Raw genomic sequence first — 20,746 nt, forward strand, 5'->3', positions numbered from 1 at the left:
CTATGAGGGAGTAACGGCTAATGCTGATAATATAACACACTCTCTCAGACTTCACCTGTATGAACTCACATAGTACCGTCAACAGCCCTAGGGTATGGGCGCCGTTATTATGTCTCTTTTACAGAAGTGGAGAGGTTACGGAACTTGGCCAGGGCTGTGCAGCTATTGTGTGTCAGAGCCAGAATTCAAACCCAAGCGGTCCTGCCCCAACCATTATACCCCCTAGCATCACGCCCCGCAGACTGTCACTCTGAAATAGGAAAAGGATGCTGAGAGAGACAGGGCAGAAGTGGAGCCGTCAGGAGAATTCTTGGTCTCCCGTGTCAGCTCTCTTTCCAAGGAACTTAGGACACTGCCTCCCGAGCCCTCAGCAGGGATCCCAGGACTGACCTGGGAGAACGGCAGCAAGTTCTGTGAGGCCAGCGGAGTGGGGATTTTATCCTTGTGAAGAAACCATCCTGAAGCTGACCTGAATCTCTGCCCCTAGAAACATCCCCATTAGCATTTCAAACACGAAAAACCAGTGGAGGCTTAAGGAGGAACATTTTGCTCCTTTAACGTAAACACCACCCTAGCACTAAAGGCCAAGAAGCTGGGGCCAAGCCAGCCTGGGACCCTGGACCAGGGACGCGCTCTCCCAGGGCTGCAGCTTGCCGTGTGGACTCCGAGGAGGGACTCTGAAGTACTCATTCTCCGCTGTCCTCCAGGTGCCATTTCTAAATTCTGACGAAGATTCTGAGGAAGGACAAGCGCAGCCTGGTTTTGTAGCAGCGCTTTGTGTCCCGGAGGTACTGGGGCAGCACTGTGCATGCACTGATTTATCAGTGCAGACGCTGCTTCCGCTCCTGTGGGACCTGGTGGCAAAGGCAAGGATGAGCGGCTCCACCCACCTCCCTGGGTGCGAGGGTTGGAACGCGCCGGATCGATGTCTCCCTTCTGGGTGCCTGACATCACTTGTTTGCCTTTGATGTCCATCAGCCAACAGAAGTTATTCATCTTTGAGCATGAATAATACAACGAGGCTGGATTTTTCCAGGCTCCCGAAACGAGTTCTCTGAAGAGCTGAGATTGTGCACACTAAGCCAGAGCAGCCGATGCTAAGTATGGGGTCCTGGGCACTGTGAGGGGCCTGCCCACTCGAGTCAGGGTCGGGGACCCCGACGCGCACTTGTCGGTGCTGCTTTCAGACGTAACGTGCCCCTTTCTAGAGCTGTGAGGAGCGACAGAGGCTGGGGTGTCCCACTGCTGTCCTTGGTCTTGGCTTTCCCACTCCCAAGATTGAACCAGTCGCTCATTCACTCATTCATTGGATCAACATTTACTGAGCACCTACTATGTGCCTAGGCTCTGTCCTAGGCCCTGGGGATATAGCAGGGAACCAGACAGATGAGGTCCTCCCCTCCTGAGGCTTACGTTCTAGGGGGGAGAATGAATCATAGCAAACTTTAAAAATTGACAAGATGACTACAGACTGGCGTAAGTGCCATGAAGGAGACAGAGGTAGGAGAGGGAATAACAGGAGAGAAAGCCTCTTCAAGGAGTTGACAAGAGGTCTGCTATGTGAAGAACTGTGGGGAAAGCACTCCAGGCAGATGGAACAGCAACTGCAAAGTCCCAGAGGCAGGAAAGGGCGTGGAACAGCAGAGGAATGGAAGAGAGGCTGGTGGGGCTAGAGCCAGTGGGCGATGTGAGAGAAGTGGGAGGATCTCGCTCCCCACGAGGCCCCCTGGCTGCTCTCACCTTCCTGAAAGTCCCTTCTCTTCTCCAAAGTGTGTTCCACTTGCCCCAAGGACTCATCCTTGCTAAGCCAAGTCCAGTCCCTCTGCTGGAAGGAAATTCTTTGTTTGTTTGTTTGTTTGCGGTACCGGGCCTCTCACTGCTGTGACGTCTCCTGCTGCGGAGCACAGGCTCCGGACGCGCAGGCTCAGCGGCCATGGCTCACGGGCCCAGCCGCTCTGCGGCACGTGGGATCTTCCCGGACCGGGGCACGAGCCCGTGTCCCCTGCATCGGCAGGCGGACTCTCAACCACTGCGCCACCAGGGAAGCCCAGGAAGGGAATTCTTTTTGTGGCCGGCAGGGCGTATGGCAAAGGCGTGGCGTTCAGTTTGACGTCAGGACTCACTCATGGGTTATGCCGACAACCGCTGGCGTCGATGTGGAGTTTCCCAGTGATGGGAAAGGGGTGTGCGTCTCTGGTAGCAGGGGCACAGGAGAGGGCTGCAAACCCCAAGGTGGACTTCCCACAGCTGAGGACCCACGTTGCTGCTGCTTGTGCGAAATCACGAATAAGGCAAATTTTGGCGTCAAGTTCTTTGCGCTCCTCCTTTATACTCTCTGCCTCTTTTCAGACCTGTCTCTGCCCACGTTCACCCCTGGTGCCTCAGGGGGTCTGCCTGGGCTTCTTGCCCCTGCCTCTTTCCCCTTCACAGCTTGAATCTTATGCTGAATAATTGGCCTGCTGACGGCTGGCCCTCTCCCATAGCTTCAGGCGAAGTTCAGCAGGCAAAGGAGAGGTTATAGTCACAAGGCCTCTCTGTGTCCTTCAAATGATACCAAAGAAGGGGCCACCTGGTCAACCCCAGTCTGAGCCTGGCCTGGCTGCCAAGTTCACAAACTAACCTCATCAGCAGGAGACAGCTGTCCCTATTTAAACCCTTTCCAGTGGGGCCATGACCAACACCTAGAACATGCTCAGCTGAGGGGGACTGCGCTAGAACACTATTTGGGAAGTGGCCTGGAACTTTATTCCTTAATCATGACACAGCCAACCCTAGATTTGTGAGCTCAGGAAGCCTGCTGTCTTGCTTCAGGGCTGACCCACTGCTGAACCGCACCAGCAACTTGTTTGTCCTTTGTTGAACTCAGAGTTTACCCTATAGAGGATCTCCTCCTTCTCTGGCTTTCGGTGGCTCTCAGCAAAGGACCGAAATGCTCAGTGTGGCCACTGTGGTCCAGCCCACATCTGCCCCTTTGATGCCAACTTGCCCCCCTGCTTCCCTGCCTTCCAGCTACACTGGCCTCCCCTCCAGTCCTTGGTGAAGCCACACTTTTTACACCATGTGACCTTTGCTCGTGCTCTCCCTCCACCTGAAACATTCAGCCCTCACCCATCTGACCCCTGCTCATCCTCCAGATCTCAGCCCAAGCATCCCCTCCCCGCCGAAGCTTTTCCAGAGCCCCTGACTGGGTCCAGCACTCTGCCCTGTGCCTGCAGGGGGAGTTCCTGCACGATGGATGTCGGTGGACCCGCCTAGCCTCTACCTTTCATGAAAGTAGGGACTGGTGGTCCCAGGCCCGGTGGCCTGCTCCTGGCACGCAGGAGGGGCCCCATGAATGAGCTGCATGACCTGAACTGGTCAGGGATGGCCTCCAGTGTGCCCATCCTGGTCTCCACTCTCTTTCTCTTTCTGCTCCTGCCTCCTTTGTTCTTTGCTTTCCCTTCCCTGCTTCCTCTTCATCCTTTCCATTCATTCCTTCTTCCTTCCTGGGCCTTGGGCCTACCTGTGGCTCCCAAGAACACTATTTAAGCCAACAGAAAAGCACTCAGAATTAAAGAAGAAGTTGCCACAGCTTGGCAGATTGTGTGGCCTTCACCTAGATCAGCCCAGACCCAGGGCCTAGAGGGGGAATCTCATTCCTACTGTAGCTGTTTCCTAAGGCCGCTGTAACAAGTATCACAGACTGGGTGGCTTACACAACAGAAATTTCTTGTCTCACAGTTCTGGAGGCCCGAAGTTCAAAATCACGGCATCTGCAGGGTTGGTTTCTCCTGAGGGCTTTGAGGGGAGGATCTGGCCCAGGCCTTTCTCCTTGACTTGTAGATGGCCATCTTCTCCCTGTGTCTTGTCACATCATCTTCCCTCTGTATATGTCACTGTGTCTCAATTTCCCCTTTTTAAAAGGTCACCAGTCATACTGGATTAGGACCCACCCTAATGATCTCTGATAACCAGGCTTCCCTGGTGGCGCAGTGGTTAAGAATCTGCCTGCCAATGCAGGGGACACGGGTTCGATCCCTGGTCCAGGAAGATCCCACAGGCTGTGGAGCAACTAAGCCCATGCGCCACAACTACTGAAGCCCGCGTGCCTAGAGCCTGTGCTCTGCAGCAAGAGAGGCCACCGCAATGAGAAGCCCGCGCATGGCAACGAAGAGTAACCCCTACTCGCCGCAACTAGAGACAGCCCGCAGGCAGCAATGAAGACCCAACGCAGCCAAAAATAAACAAATAAATAAATAAATTTATAAACAAAACAAAACAAAGCTGGATGACCTCTGTCAGGACACTGTCTCCAAATAAGCTCACATTCTGAAATACTGGAGGTTAGGAGTTCCACATATGAATTTGAGGGGGAAACACAATTTAACCCATAACAGCTACCTTCTACCCACCCATTGACCACACCCTTTTTGACTTATTGAATGAGATAAAAATAGGGAACCACAGGGACACATCATCTTCTGAAGAAATTATATGGGAGTCGCGGGATGGGGGAGGACAAGATAGGAATGTGAAGGGGAGAAAGACACCCAAGAGTGAGAAAGGAGGGTTGAACTGACAGAGAAGCTAAAACTATGTTCATAGCCTCGCCCAGGGGTTCCATGGCTGTGCTCTGGGGATCTGCGGGGCCTGGGTTCATATCTCAGATCTGCCACATACTGGCAGTGGGGCCTTTCCCCTCCCTTGTCAAATGTGATAATAATGGCACCTAACTTGCGGGATGGTTGTGAAGGGCTTAGTACTGTGCCCGGCACATGGTAACTCAATACGCAGTAGGCGGGCTGTCGCTGTTATTACCAGCAGCGAAGGTTTAGCCTAAGTAAAATGGTCCAGGAAGAAGCTGTGACAGAGAAGAGACTAATTGCCACTGATTCAGGCCCCGTGACTGTTCTCATGAACAGCAATGAAGACAAGGGAACCAGAGCAACGGTCAGCCCGAGGCTTCTTCAGCTGTAGCCTGTGGACCAAAGGCATCAGAACCAGCTGGGCCCCAGCCAGGAAATGCAGAATCCTGGGCCCCTCATGAACCCGGCTACTTCAGGACTTGTGTGGGTAGGTCCCAGGAACCTGAAGTTTAAAAAATCTTTTTAATTAACTTATTTGTTGAAGTATAGTTGATTTATAATGTGTTAATTTCTGCTGTACAACAAAGTGATTCAGCTATACATAGACATACATTTAAAAATATTCTTTTCCATTATAGTTTATCACAGGGTATTGAATATAGTTTCCTGTGCTATATAGTAGGACCTTGTTGTTTATCCATTTTATATGTAATAGTTTGCACCTGCTAACCCCAAACTCCCACTCTGTCCCTCCCTCCTCTTCCCCTGGGCAACCACACGTCTGTTCTCTATGAACCTGGTGTTTTAAAGAAGCTCCCGTGTGATTCTCATGCACATTAAAGTCTGAAAACACCTGGGCCAGACTACAGGTTCTGGAGCGGCAGAGATGAGTCTTGTCCATCAGTAGCCCCAGATCTACACAGCCCTGGTGTGAGGTAGGCACACTCTCACACCTGTTCCTCTCGCCAGCATTCCTCGGCTGAAGTCAGAGAGGTGGGCTTGAGCAATTATGCGTAAAACAAATCTCTGTGTGTCATGTTTTAAATGTTCAATTTAGAGAAATTGCATTGGCAAATCAAGCCTTTTACATCACTATAAACTTCACTGAGCCCAGATACTACGTTCTGGATTGCCCATTCCTCCTCTCTCCACGGCTGGAGTCACCTAGTCTTGACCTCGGGCTTAGCTCAAGATGACCTCTGACCTTAGGCTAGAGGGGTGTCAGGATATCTGGCCCAGCACCCTTGCTGTGTCCGTCTCTGTACCATTTCCTCTCTTCTTGGGCACCGTCCACTGCCTGCGGCAGGAAGGCCTGAGGCCCACCTTGTCCCCCAGGGCCTGCGTTCATGTCTTGTTCCCAAACACCGAGCCCCAAAGGTCGTGGGTCCTCAAGGCTGAGGTTCTGTCCCCAGGCCAATGTAGGGTTCTGCTGTCTTCTTGGCAAAGCTTCCAAATTCTGGTCTACTTTCTGGGGCCTTCAGATCTCATCTGTTGCTGAAGTCCATCTGTCACCAAACTCCACCTGCCTGTCAGGACACCTCCAGTGGTCCCCCAAATCATAGACGGCATACTGGTTAGCAGCACAGCCTGGGTGTAAGCCTGGCTCTGCAGTTTGGTAACTGTGTGACTGTAGGCAAATGGCCCAGCCCACCGAGCTCAATTCCTGCAGCCGTGACAGCCCTACTTCACAGGGTTGTTACGAGAATCCGGCGAGGTCACACACGTAAAGTCAGGCACGGTGCCTGGCTCATATAAGGGCTCAAGAAACGCTGGCCACCAGCACAGAAGCTCCTCGATTCTGAAAGCTGGGAAATGCAAGCAAAACTCCACACCAAGGAAAAGGACCTCCAGCTGCCCAGAAGGTGGCACTGATGGTCACTCAGAGAGTCACTTTGGACCTTGGAACAAATGGACTTGTGAGCAGCCTTTTCAGAACTGACCTTTCAATGACAATAATAATAGTAATAACAGTAACAACAAGAAATACTTAGGTTTTACTCATTATAAACCAGGCACTGAGCTAAGACTATTACTCATTTGATCCTTTCAGTAATGAGGCTGGTACTTTATTACCCCATTTTACAGATGAGGAGACTGAGGCACAAGGTCACAGGACTAGTAAGTGTCAGAGTCTGAACTGAACCCCAGCTTCTTCCTGGCTGCAGAATCTATGTACTTAACCACTATTCTGCTGCCTCTCTTAAGTAGTAACATTTAGGAATCAAAATAATTACTGTTGGGCTTCCCTGCTGGCGCAGTGGTTAATCCACCCGCCGACGCGGGGGACCCAGTTCGAGCCCTCGTCCAGGAAGATCCCGCATGCTGCGGAGCAACTAAGCCCGTGCACCACAAGTACTGAGCCTGCACTCTAGAACCCACGAGCCACAACTACTGAAGCCAGTGCGCCTAGAGCCCGTGCTCCACAAAAAGAGAAGCCATACCAACAATGAGAAGCCCGCGTGCCGCAACGAAGAGTAGCCTCTGCTCACCACAACTAGAGAAAGCCCGTGCGCAGCAACAAAGACCCAAGGCAGACAAAAAAAAAAAAAGACTTTGCGCTCCCAATGCAGGGGGCCTGGGTTCGATCCCTGGTCAGGGAACTAGATCCCACATGCATGCCACAGCTAAGAGTTTGCATGCCACAACTAAGGAGCCCGGGAGCTGCAACTAAGACCCAGGGCAACCAAAAAATATATATTATAGTAATAATAATAATTACTATTCCCTCCCTCCCTCTTCTCTCGCTATAGGCCACTGGCCCAGATGCTTGTCCTTGTTCCTCTACCTTGGACTCCTTTACCTCCCAGCTGAGTTGGATATCCTGTCAGCCCAGGTTCATTCTCTGCTACCTGCCCCCCCAGGTAAGTCCTCACCTTTCTCTATGGCTGAATGGGCTGGATCCAGTCCCATCTTTAGGTGGGACACCTTAACAGTACTTGATGAACTTGACGAGTGAATCCTTTCTTAAGGAAAAACAGTCATGCACTTACAATTTATGTGTCCTGGATAGTTGTTAGATTGACCTAAAACAGGGTATGTCTGTAGCACGACTGATTGCAGATTATTCTTCCAGTAGCTTAAATCAAGGAGTATTGCATTAGCCAAGTAATGCCTATTGGATGAGGTGGAAGGGGTGTGTCTTCCCCTCTGTATGGTCTCTGACTGCTGGAAGCTGGCACAGGGGGGCCAGCAGCTCCATGACCTGTAATAGTTTATTCAGGGTCCACATAACGCACGTCAGCAGAGTGAGCGAGCACATCTCTGTCCTGGCATCAGACATCCCTTTGCTAGGTGTAGATAGAACGCATGGATGTCTGTCCACTGTCACCGTGGAAATATCATCCTCAGAGTTGGTGCTACCTGCCTGTGAAATCAAACCATTTTAATTAACTGGATACTGCTTCCTTAAATCCTTTTTGGAACCTGGCAAGCCCTATATGTGTATGTGCACACCAGATTTGGGAGGAAGTTTACAAGTAACGCAACGTCTTGTCCCTTAGTTTTTCGTGTATTAACTTTGTTTTTGATGAAGTACTGCATTTACAAATCCATTTCCTCATGCTAAAAAGGTAGAATCAACAGAAGACAGTCAGGTACGTGATCTCAAAAGGGGAATTTCCTCGGAAGCCCTCAATGACAACACAAAGAAAACAAAGGGAGTTTGCGACTGTGAATCACAGTCTCCACCAAAATCCACATTCATTCACCCAGACAGCCCTGGGAGGCAGCTGGCCAGCCCTTTGCTAGACACCACTTGGCAAAGCTGATTTCTCTCCAACCCTTTGCCACTGTTGGGCTGGCTCGCCCTCACTCAGAGCCCAGTTCACCCTCTGCCCGGATGATTGCATCCGCCCACTGGTGTTCACGGAGCTAAATCATAAACAATTGCATCCCTATAGCAAATGAAAGGGAAAGTGCCAGTTACCAAAGCAGGAAAGTGGGGGTGGATTTAAACAGCTGGAGAGAGCACAGAGCATTTGTGTCTGCTGAGGCACAGAGCGAGCTCTTGCTCCTGAGAGGCGAGATAAGTGGGTGCCCTCTTGGGTCTCTGAAAAATGGGTCCGTGATTAAACGCCTGAAATTCCCACCCCAGCACCTGGAGGTCTGAAGTTTTCGAGCGCTCCGTCTAGAAGCCTTGCATAACTTTTGGCATATAATAGTGACGTAGGTGTGGATAGCGTCAGTGCCAGAGAATGTGCCCGGTGGCTAGCCATTCCCATTCCCTCTCTGCCGGTGCCTATCTGGAGGAGCCCTGAAATGAGGATGTGATTTTCAAAGGAGATCAGGACAGTAAGAAGTAATCCAGGTGACCAGCAGGGCCATCAGAATCCCACCCTCTCAAACACACTCAGATAATCCTGTTTCAGCCCAACTTCTATATCAAAAGGTTGAACAAATCTAAGGTGCCCACCCAGTGGACAGGATTTCTAGGTGCCTGAATTTCCAGGCTACCTAAGAGGGTAAGTGTGGCAAGCAGGGTGATGCCAGGCAGGCTCACGAAGGCCACCGTGTCCTGCTGAACCACAAAGGCTTTAGTGAATGAGAACCTTGCGCCCCCTCCAGTCCTCATGGCCCGGCAGTGCGGGAATGAAGATAAAGGGGGCAGCGGGGGCGTGATTATTCTCACAGTCTCTGCACTCCAGGTGCTCTTTTTACATGTTTGTGCGATTAGCCAGCCCTGCTTTTTATTCCAAGCAGCCTTATACTTGCACTGGGACACACACACACACACACACACACACACGCGCGTGCGCACGCACACGCACACACACACACACACACTCCACCTCAGCTCTGGATATACTATAACCTGCTCAGAACAGAAACCCTGATTCTTACCTGAACAGCTTGCAGGCTGAGGGCTGCTCCTCTCTCCGGTCGAAGGGAAAGGGGATCCACTTGGTCTGTCCGCTCTGTGGTGTCACTGTCACCGCGCTGCAGCTGCTTCTCCAGCAGCCCCAAGCCGACTCTCTGAACCTCCCGGTGGCCGCAGCTCTGTGTGGGGAGAGGGGACGGGCCGTGGCATGTACATCAGGTTGCTGGTCCGCCTGCAGACATCGTGCCACAGAGCTGGCTCCCAGTCCCGCAGGGCTGTGCGGGAAGCAGGGAGGCAGGCGGGGGACTGATAATGCAGCCTCTGGGTCTCTGTCTGGCCTCGTTGATCTGCAGAGGGGACCTGCCTTAGCGACCCCGCCCACAGGGATGCACACGGAGCTCTAAGGGCCCCCAACCCTGGGCAGCCAGTGGCAGGCCCAGGGGCACAGAGCTGGTGGCCAGCAGGGAAGGGAGGCAGAGACAGCAGACGGCCGTGGCAGCTCTCCTGGGTGTTATTCTAGCGTGGTTTGTCCTGGGGCACATGGCTGAGCCGAATGGACTACTAGCCTGTCTGAGCAGATTCCTGTTTGTTTTGAGGCCTCAGTTGGCAGGGAAACAGCGGGTCACGGCTCAGAGACACTCCTCTGCAATCAGAAGGCTGCTGGATGAAAGGGAATCCTTTTTGCTTCTGGCATCTGGCATCCCCGCACAGGGTGTAGATGTCTGTGTGTGGCAGTGTGTGTGTGTCTGTCTGTGCTGTTCCCATTTTGCAAAGCTGCTCGAGGCAGTGGGCATGCAGTTTAGGGCTGGGGAGGGGCTGCAGAGAGAATATTCTGCCCTTCCTCACCAGTGGTCCAGCCTGTCCATGCTGAACTAGGCGAACCATCCGGTGGGGGTTTCTTCAATGGACCATGGGTGGCATCTTTGTGCCCCTGGCCAGGATGGGGTAACGAAGAGAGGAAGCTGCCTGTACAAATAACTCTTTGGCTGCAAGGTGAGGAATGAAACTGGACTGAAAGGATACAGCTTGGGAGGTGTCTTTGAAGAGACCAAATGGAAACATGATTAATAGTTTCTTATAGTTGATGAAGAGTCCTACCTGCTTATGCAGGCGTCTGAGCCTGGGAGGTGTCACAGAGTGTGTGTGCAAGCCTGCCCACCTGGTGATTCAGATAGGAGGTACAGATTGGCCTGTTGGAATTAGAAATATGCTCACTGGTCTCTCCCTCCTCTGGGAAGGTGGGGGTGGAAAACTGTTCTCCAGACTCATCAGGGAGCAGCCAGGGAGACTTCATGTGCCTCTGAAGGGACAGGCTCAGAGAAGCTCACCTCCTGTGACAGAACTAGGGGCACAGACATCACACAGCTCTGATAACGGATGAGCCACAGATCTCCTACAAGGGACTTGAGAGGTGCAGAAAGAGTTGATTTCTGCAAACTTTATTAACAGGAACCTCCATGAATTGCCACTACCACATATTCAAAGATCCTAATAATTTGCTTTTTAAAAAACAGTCATTTTCTCGAGCATCTGCACGATTCCAAAGGACCTCTGGATCACAGACGAAAATATTTCAGACAGTCATCTTCTCAATATTGGAGAATTGCTCTGCTGCATGCAGGGGGCAGGTGAACCGTTTTTAACCCCATGGAATGATAGATTGTAAGGTTAGGAAACACCCTGAAAACACCGAGGACAGAGATACAGCTCAGCGTCTCACCCAGGTTGCCCCCGTAGTTTCTAAGTCCTCACCGGGTCCGAAAGCTGGTCTCCCACCTCAGGCTAGCACTCTTGAACCTGCCCACACGGGGCTGTTGACCATTTCTGGGCTGCTCAGCATCTCAGGGCCCTGACTCCCTCCTTCCTGAAAGAGATCCACGAGGCTTTCCGAACCACGTCTTTCCCGCAAGCCAACACGATTATGCTGACAATCAAATGTGCCCAAGCCTGTGACAGCACCTTGAACGCCGGTAATGCAAGTGTAAGTCATTATTTTAGTGTTACTTCTCCATTACATCTAGTTGTGAAATGCTATTTAAAAAAAAAAAAAAGCCAAAAAACCACACAGCTTTCAGGCAAATACAACCACTAGCTACTGATATAAACCAGTTTCTTTATTACATATCAGGTGTTGTTTGGCAATGTTCCTGTCCAAATACTGGGAACTGATTCCTCAGTTCCTTAAAGTGCTTACTGTAATGTAATTCTCCTCAATATTGAATTTTTTAATGTTTTGGTTTAACTTCCCTCAAGTTCCATATTTATTTCAACTTCCATGTTGAAATGGAAGTGTCTAGATTTATCATTTTTAAAAAATTTATTTTATCGAAATATAGGTGATTTACAATGTTGTGTTAATTTCTGCTGTACAGCAAGGTGATTCAGTTATACATATATATATTCTTTTTCATATTCCTTTCCATTATGGTTTATTACAGGATATTGAATATAGTTCCCTGTGCTACACAGTAGGACCTTGTTGTTTACCCATTCTCTATGTAATAGTTTGCATCTGCTAATCCCAAACTCCCACACCATCCCTCTTCCACCTCCCCTCCCCCATAGCAACCACAAATCTGTTCTCTATGTCTGTGAGTTTGTTTCTGTTTCATAGATAGGTTCATTTGTGTCATATTTTAGTCCACATATAAGTGATATCATGTATTTGTCTTTCTCTTTCTGACTTATTTCACTTAGTATGATAATCTCTAGGTCCATCCATGTTGCTGCAAATGGCATTATTTCATTCTTTTTTATGGCTGAGTAGTACTCCATTGTGTGTGTGTGTGTGTGTGTGTGTGTGTGTGTGTGTATACATACCATATCTAGATTTATCATTTAAATAATATATGTTCAGATGCTTGGAGTCATGAGACATGATAATGTTAATACTTCCTGGCCCCTCTGTTATTTAACATGGGAAGGGACAGGACGTTTCCTAGTTTAAAAGTCTGGCCTCACAATAGCCTTCCAGCTCTGGGCTAGGAAATAGTCCATGGAAATAATAGCTGTCCAAGCCACTTATTAAGCGTTCACAAGATGCTAGGTCCTATAGAGAGTGTGTAACAGAAACCATATCTTCCCTCAAAGCGTTTAGACCACTTTTAAAGCCATTAAAACTATTTAAGGTGTTTAAGTGATTAAAACTTTATATGCTTACTAGCCCTGCAGAGGGTGGATCTGAGAAAGGAAGAAAATGACAGATTTCGAGGACCAACAAAAATCCTAGTAGAAGCCGTGTAGGTTTATCCACAGAGGTGTGGCCTTGGCCGGAGTCAGCCACGTCTAGAATGTTCTGGCCGGTGCTGGAGGTGAGATTTTTCCTTCCATGTCCTAAGAGATTGACTCACTATCAAGCACTTCAGCGGCAGCTATTACAGAAAGTGGTTCTAAACCACTTATAAGAGCTTTAGAAGGACGAGAAAGGTAGAATGGGGCGTTTCTTTGGTTTTTTCTTATTCTGTGCTCAGTGCCTCTGAAAATCAGATGTAAAACTGTCACTTTTTAACTGCACCAACATGAAAAGGGAATCAGAGCGTGATAGATTCAGTAGGACTCCAAATGTCCCAGAAAATAAATTTTCTTTCTCTCCCGGCATAACACATAAGCCCTGGTTTCTTGTTCTTGAACCTTGAGGCTGACATTCAGTATTTGCTTTAAAATTTCCCCTTCGTACATCCTGTTTACATAAACGGTACAGTTATGTGAAATGCATACCAGACACACTGCATTTTCTTTCTAATCTCATTTGACCTTGTTCGGACTCAACAAATCCTAATCAACTGACAGGAGAAATCAGATACTGCCTGCCGCTTTCTCCCTGCAGTAAAGTATTTCCTTCTGTTTATGCCCAATCATGCAATTAAATGAAGGGCACGCTGGCCTCCTGGCGAACCGGCTGCCAAGATGACGGAGGGGAGCAATTTGACAAATAGGGCACAGGGAAATACAGCAGACATTCACAGGAAATTGTATTGGTTGCCCAAGGAGACCTGACAGACACAAACATCACCAGAGCTACAGGACAGAAATGGGGTCCAGAGGTCCTCCAGTGAGAAGGTGCCTCGCTCTGATCCCACTCTAACCCAAGGACAGGAACTTGTCCCAGTTTGTCAGCCTGGCTCTCAGCGGCTTCAGGGGAGGACGCCTAATTAGAGAGGGTCACACCCATGAGAAGTAGGCTTCCTCTTTCTGATATTGGTCACCCATAGCCTATTGTATGTTTTCCTAGATCTCAGCTTTTCAATGTTTATTTTAAAATATTTTATCTTTAAATAAAAGTAATGCCTTGCGCACATGTTAAAAATGCACAATGTACAGAGAGGTATAAAATGACCCTCACTAACCCCCCTTCTTCCCAAGATAACCACTATTTACTTTTTTTTCTGGATCCTTTGAGGGACAGAAATGTCTTCACACACTTGAATGTGTGTATGCTTAAAAGCGATTTACTAGGCACGGTCCTGCATTGTTTGTTTTTCACTTAATAATAGATCTTTGCACATTGGTCTAAGTGCCAATATTCCTTGCCTGCATTATCGCGATACCTCCTCGCCGACTTCCCTGCTTCTTTCTACCCTTACCCCCTACAGTTCATTCCAGAGGGATCCTGCTAAAAGGTAAATTGGATCATGTTTCTATTTGGTCAAAACTGCCCAGTGCCTTTCTTTGGCACTAAGAACAAAAACTGAGCTTGCTGTTACCACCTGCCCCTCCAAATCCATCCCCGATGCATTCCTCCTTTTCACTGTGCTCCAGCCTCACTGTTCCTCATACAGGCCAAGTGTGGTCCTGCCTCAGGGCCTTTGTACTTACTGTTCCCCCTGCCTGAAGTGCATGCATTTCTTTTCTGCCCCTTGATTCTTTACCTGGCTGGCCCTTCCTTACCATTCTGGTCTCATTTCAGACCCTCCTCCCTGACCACCTGTTCTAAATCAGCCCCTCATAGATCTTTCTTTTTCTTCATAGATCTTTTTACTAGCTGAGAATTATCATGTTCAGTTATTTGTTGTCTGTCTTCTCCTAGCACACACACTGGAATGTAAAGTCCGTGAGGAGAGCAGGGATTTTATCTGTCTTTTCACCCTTATATTCCCAGTACTTGGACCAGTGGTTCTCAAACTTGAATGTGCATCAGAATCGCAGATGACTGTACCCCAGCTCCAGAGTTTCTCATTCAGTAGGTCTGGAGCGGGCCTGGGAATTTGCATGTCTAACAAGTTCCCAGGAGATACGGATGCTGCTGGTCCACGGACCAGACTTTGAGAACCACCAGTCTAGACAGTGCCTGGCACACAGTGAGTTGCTTATACGTTTATTATGTGAACACACGAGTCTGCACGGAAGGATCTGCTATTTTCTTTGGAATGGCAGTTTTATTTTCACTATATCATTTATTTATATTTATTGGACAGGAAACCTCCTCCAATTCCTTGTGACAGGAGGACCCCAAGTTCTGTCACCTAAAATGATGTATCAGCTCCATTGGTTTGTCAGCCAATGATCAGAAACCTAAAGTGTTACAGGCCCAGGGGAGCCAGTGAGAGGCACCCCTCGTTCTCTGCCTCAGTAACACGTCAAAGCCAAAGGGGGTGGGATTCTCCCTTCATATGTGACAGAGAACTTTCCCTATGGGGAATCACTCAGGCCTCCCCTGTAATTGTTTAACAACTGTCCTGTTGACTTGCCTTGGTGCGTTGGAATGTATACAGCAAACACACACACACACACACACACACACACACACACACACACTTTTTCATACTGAGTTTCAGGAAGTTACAAGATGCCCCAAGTCCATTTTAATCTCAAATTTTAAAACTCCTGATCTAATCATTGGCTATCTATTTGGCAAAACAAACAAAAACAACCTGGATCCCCAGTTTGTTGTTAAATTCCCAATTAAATAAGAGGTTTAAATGTAATAAGACAAACCTTAGAGGACAACATTAGAGAAGAGCATTAGAGGAAAGCATTAGGTAATGAGATTTACCATCTTAGGATGGGGAATGCTTTTTGAAGCATGATTTGAAACCCAGAAACAAAAACTGAATAGTGAGATTGATTCCATAAAATTTAAAATGATCTGGACAAGAAAGAAGAAAAAAGATCCTCCAGTTTAGACTCCGGGGAGAAATCTATGGAGCCTATCTCTTCCGTCTATATTCTTTCCACTTGAATTGTTTGGGTGGCCTGTGGCCAAGCGTGGTGGGATGAGACATAAGCTTATCAGAGCAGACGGGGTAAGACCACATCCTTCAGCAAAGCCCTGTCACTTGGGTTCATTAGCCATGGTTTGGGGGTTTTCTGAGCAATTTTATTGAGATGTAATTCACATACCATGGAGTTTGCCCATTTCCAGTATACAATTAAGTGGTTTTAGTATGTTCACAAAGTTGTGCAACCATCACCACTGTCTAATTTAGAACTTTTTTTTGTCATCCCCGGAAGAAACCCCATACCCGTTAGTAATCATTCCTCATCCCTGCCCTCCCGCCAGGCCTACGCAACCACCGGTCTACTTTCTGTCTCTGTAGATTCGCCTGTTCTGGCCATTTCATATACATGGGATCATACAGCGTGGGTTTCTTTTCCTTATAAAGCATAGTGTCTTTAAGGTCCATCCACATGGTAGTTCGATCCGTACGTATCAGCACGTCATCCCTTTTTATTGCTGAATAATATTTCACTGTATGGGTACGCCATCTTTTTTTGTTCATCAGTTAATGGACATTTGGCTCATTTCCTCTGTTTAGATATCATGAGTAACGGTGCTGGAACATTCGTGTTGTATACAAGTTTTTGTGTGAATATTGGTTTTTATTTCTCTTGGATCTAGTGGCGGTTTTTCTCTTAAATATTTACCCAAAGCCTATTACTTAGCCTATTTAATTCTTTGGGTTTTAGCTTTGTTCTATCATGACCGCCTGGGGAAGCAAGCAGGCTTGGACCTCAGAGGCCCGCTTCCCGGAGTCCCGGCCCCCTCCCTGCTTCTGTGTATTTGGGAATGTGCTTTCGTCTCACTGTGCCTCCCTCGTGGGGATGCCAGCTCTCTGAGTCTCTCAGGGAGACTGTGAGGATTCATGGCATACACCCAACAGGATCTGCTCTCGAGAAGGTGCTAACTCACAAGAGCAGGTTCACGTGCATCAGAGAAACAAGATACCCTCAGACCAAGGGCTCCCAGCACCACAGGTGATGGCATCAACCGAGAGGCCAGTGGCTGGATGCAGAGGCACAGACGTTATAAAACAAAAAATACAGTTTACTTAGGATTTGGGTTTCCTTGGAGATCTCCATTTGCTAAATTTGGTTGCTTTCCAAATCCTGCAAGCTGCCCTCTGAGTGAGGCCTCTGGCCTGGTCACCCTGTTCAGGGGGCAGGAGAAAGGACAAGGCCATGCCTGGTGATGGGCAGCCGGACGGGCAAACAGATTCTAAATCCCACCCTCCAGCTAACGTTTCCCCAAAGACCATTCTAATCGAAGAGCTCATCTCATCAAAAAGCACCTCGCTCTCTGCAGAGCCCCAGAGGTACCTCCTTTTGTGAAATTCCTCTGCCCCTGACCTTCTTGTTGGCTCTGGGGTAGGGGTGTGACCCCTCATCACTGGGCGAACCCCCTGTAGAGGCACTGGGAGCCCCGGAGGCAGAAGAGGGGCCTAAAATATCTGAACTTTCTCCTGCTCTCTGACCAATCACCTGTGCCCCTCGCTCTTTCAAATCAGGGAGCAGGAAGTACCACTGATAAACATGTACCTGAGGAATCTAATAGGAAAGGAGATGGTAGGCTTGCCTGGGTTCTAACTCCCACGCTGCCACTTACTAGCTCTCTGATCTAGGACAAGTGACTGAGTTCTCTGAGACTCCGTTTCCCCATCTGTTAAATGGGGATAATAGTGGTATTTACCTCGTGGGGTCACTGTGAGGATTACCTGAGATGATGCCTGTCAGGGGCTCCAGTATACATTCAGAGCTCCATCGGTGTTTGTCATAGTTATTATATTACTTATACAATCAGAATTAAGGATCTCAAGTAATCTAGCCATCCTCTCTGAGCTATTTAGGGAGGCTGTTTTTATCTATTTTTATTGGTTGGAAGCACCTAATGTGTGTTAGACACCACAGGGAGGGCTGGGGATGAAACTTAATTTTCCCCAGGAATGTAAAATCCAAGCTGGGAGAGAAACTAAGGTACATGCAGTTCTTAAAGAACAGGTAAACAGTGGACTGCAATGCCGAGGGGAAGCGCTGTCCCAGTGTGGAGAGGGAGAGAACAGAAAAGGCTGGGTGGGCCAGATGCGGCCTCGGAGGGGAGGCAGCACGGAGTCTGGCCCTTGAAAGGCAAGATGGGTTCACATTAGCAGAGAAGAGGGAGGAAGAAGTGGGCAAGGGTGGGTGAAGGGAAGGGGAGACCCGTGGGAGCACAGGCAGGTTGGGGGCCCAGTGGGTCTGGGCATGGTGGGTAGTCTGAGCCAGAGACAAGCCTTCTGGTGTCTTTCCCACTCTCAGGTCTCTAGGGATGACGTACCATGGGGTCTTTTAGTCACCTGTTCTACTAATAATTATCCTTTCTATGAGACTTTCTGTCACACATACATTTTTGTGGACTATAAGAGGGAGGAAAGAGGCGGGGTTATGTTGGAGGAGCTCTGGCTCTTAATCTAGACGATCACAAAAAAAGCCGTACGAAGTGCCAACCAATGACCTTGGCCATCCTGCATGCAGCCCCCTTGATTGTCTTCGGGGACCCAGCCTTTCATTGCTTTCAGGCCGTGTGGTTTTGGGTGGGGATGACTACACCCCCATGGCAGGGATGGCACAGTACCCACATTGGTTCAGTGAACTGTGACCCTGAGACTCTAGCTAGAACTGTTGGGAAAGGGAAACACCTATTCTTGTAGGTTGGCTGGGCCAGTAGGATGTCAGCCCCCAGCTGCTGGCAGCCACCTTACCACCAGGATGAGTGAGTCTTCCTGGGAGTAGAATGACACAGGGATGCAAAGCAAGAAATGTAGAGAGACAGATTCAGGATAACATCATCTGGGCACCTGGATCCCACCATATCAAAACGCTGGCTCTTTCAGTTACATGAGGAAAACATTTTTCCCTTTTTTGGTCTAAGTCTCTTCAAACTGGATTTCAGTCCATTGTCACTAGAAGAATCTTGACTCATTCAAGGAGTTATCTTGTTCCCAGCAATGTTGTTGGCTTTACTCTGAGCATAGATATTTGTGGTCCTGAGCCGAGGGATAACGGTATGCGTGTGCAAGCGATGGAGACACCTGTCCATACCCTCAATAGGCACAGGTACATGTCACGTGCTCGGGTGGCGGAGATGTTAGAAGGTGAACCCAAAACTCTGCAAAATGTCGTTCTGCTTTGCCCCTTGACTCTGCTTACAGAGCAATTCTCCCCAAACCTTTGATTTTATTCCTCTTGTTCTCAACCAAAGAAGAGAGTTCTTGGATCTGTTAAGTATGTTATGCAGGGTTCTAAAGTCATCAGGGAGAGATGGGGAAGGGGGGAAAGGAATCTCTACAGATGCCATTTGTGTTTTCTCCCTTTTGCCCAGTTACAGGGAATCAGCTGGCATCCTTTTATTTATCTCCTATTCGATGCAGAGCTTTTAAAAAACTAAGCATTAGCATTACTGCAATGGGATTTGTCTAATGATTTTCTGGGAAATGTCTTCTTGGATCTCAGCAAAGATAATTCACTTTGTAGAAACCCTTTCCTGCTTCCCTGCTAAGCATTCGACTCACCCAGTTCTTTCTGGAAGCAAGCTGGCCTCCGAATGAGAGAAGGGAGTACAGGAATGCTTTAGTCTAGCATCCATCACACAGCCTCAAGCCTGCCACCAACTCAGATCAGGGAGAAGCAGGGGGCGGGTGGGGGGAGAGCAGAGCACAAGCCTGAAGCCAAGCGGAAAGTCCACAGCAATCGGAGCCCCTTGGAGGAACGGATGCACTCACCTCTGTACTTTGGTTCTGGGGCACTTTCTTTCTGGGTGACAGCAGCTGCGTCGCCTACGGCATCCACACTGTCCTACCAGGACCGCTGCAGGCAGGCCACCGCGGGAGGAAGGGCGTGGCCTTCACCAAAGGAGGCAATGCCCTTATTCCCCTGGAGTCCAGGCTGTTGGAGCTGCGTGTTCTCTCTCTCCTGCTCCCTCTCTGATGTGTATGGAGCTCAGGGGGCCCCCAGAGAAGGGCCGTGTGCACACCACACACCACACCCGCCCTGATGCAGGTGGGCTCCGCAGCCTTGGGGAGCCTGGGGAGTGCGTCGTCAGGCCACCCTCATGGGGTCCCTACCAGTGCGGCTGGTGTAACCACAGAAAGCCCAAGGACAAGCACTTGTGTATTTATTTCTCCCCCTCTCATGTGATCTTATTTTTGGACCAAACACAAAAGCTATTTGGGGGCTGGACAGCTGCCAGGTGAAAGGGCAGTTATCTCATCCAACTTGTCTCCATGCCTCTCTCTCAACTATGTCCCTGTTACCTTTCCACGTATAAGGCAGAAGGCGGGGAGGGGGGCTTGTCCTGAACCTTACTTTTAATATATCTGAGCTATTAGTCCAAATTACTAACTTTATTTTAACCAGTTCATCCCCACCCTTTGAGGTTTCACAGAATATCAATCTAATGAACAAAGTCACTGCTTTTATATCTGAGGCTGGTGGGCATGTCCTATAGTCAACACGCATCTGGCCGTCATCGGCACACTGCTGTAGACACAGAGACCCTCTTACCAGCACTGGGTGGGACCCCACCCCTGGAAGGCACTTGTGAGCAATGTGGAGGAGTGAGGCTCTTACACTGAATCACACTGATTCTGGCTGTTTCCGCTTCTAATTCCTAGGCTTGTAAAACTGAAAATATTTAAAAAGCTTGGGTTTTTGCCTCTGATTCTTCCTCTTCAGACCTGAATGGGAAGCTTTGAAAACCCTCATGCCTGACAAAATGCCAATTCCATATCATCTTCGCCATCACCACTGTCATTTCTTGAGCCCTTGCTAAATGCCATTTTCATGCTGAGCTCTCTTCTCGCGTTTGTCTCATTTATCCTCGCAACAGCTCTGTGGGGAGGGTAATCCTGTTCCGATCTGACAGCCAGAAAGGCAGAGGCTGGGGAAGGTGAGCTTGCCAAGGAGAGAGATCCCAGCCCCCATCATCTGACTGAATAGCAGGAACTTTCCGTCACTTTGCTCCCTGTCTCCATAAATTATTGAGATTTCACTGTTGTTTTCATTTTATAAGAAGAATAACAAAAACCTCACATTTGATTCAGACCCATGACTTCAATCCTCAGTTTCTTTTCCCAACCTCAGTTCTTGAAGGGAAAGAAGAAGAAGGTTTTCATCT

General features: G+C 48.9%; 1 protein-coding gene across 3 annotated transcripts in view; it reads right to left on the reverse strand.

Moving 5' to 3' along the window:
- Nucleotides 1-19,732, reverse strand: part of FGF1 (fibroblast growth factor 1) — a 102,729-nt gene extending 82,997 nt beyond the window's left edge. The window contains exons 1-2 of one of the 3 annotated variants that reach the window (XM_030841066.2): nt 19,353-19,732; nt 9,405-9,560 (exon numbers count right to left, since the gene is read on the reverse strand). The gene's annotated coding sequence lies outside the window, so the exon portion shown is untranslated. The remainder of the gene's footprint in view (nt 1-9,404; nt 9,561-19,352) is intronic. The other 2 variants (XM_060296383.1, XM_030841065.2) reach the window with 2 other exon arrangements.
- Between the last annotated feature and the right edge of the window lie 1,014 nt (nt 19,733-20,746).

This window comes from Globicephala melas, chromosome 3, assembly GCF_963455315.2.
Source record: "Globicephala melas chromosome 3, mGloMel1.2, whole genome shotgun sequence".
In the NCBI taxonomy this organism is placed as follows: domain Eukaryota; kingdom Metazoa; phylum Chordata; class Mammalia; order Artiodactyla; family Delphinidae; genus Globicephala; species Globicephala melas.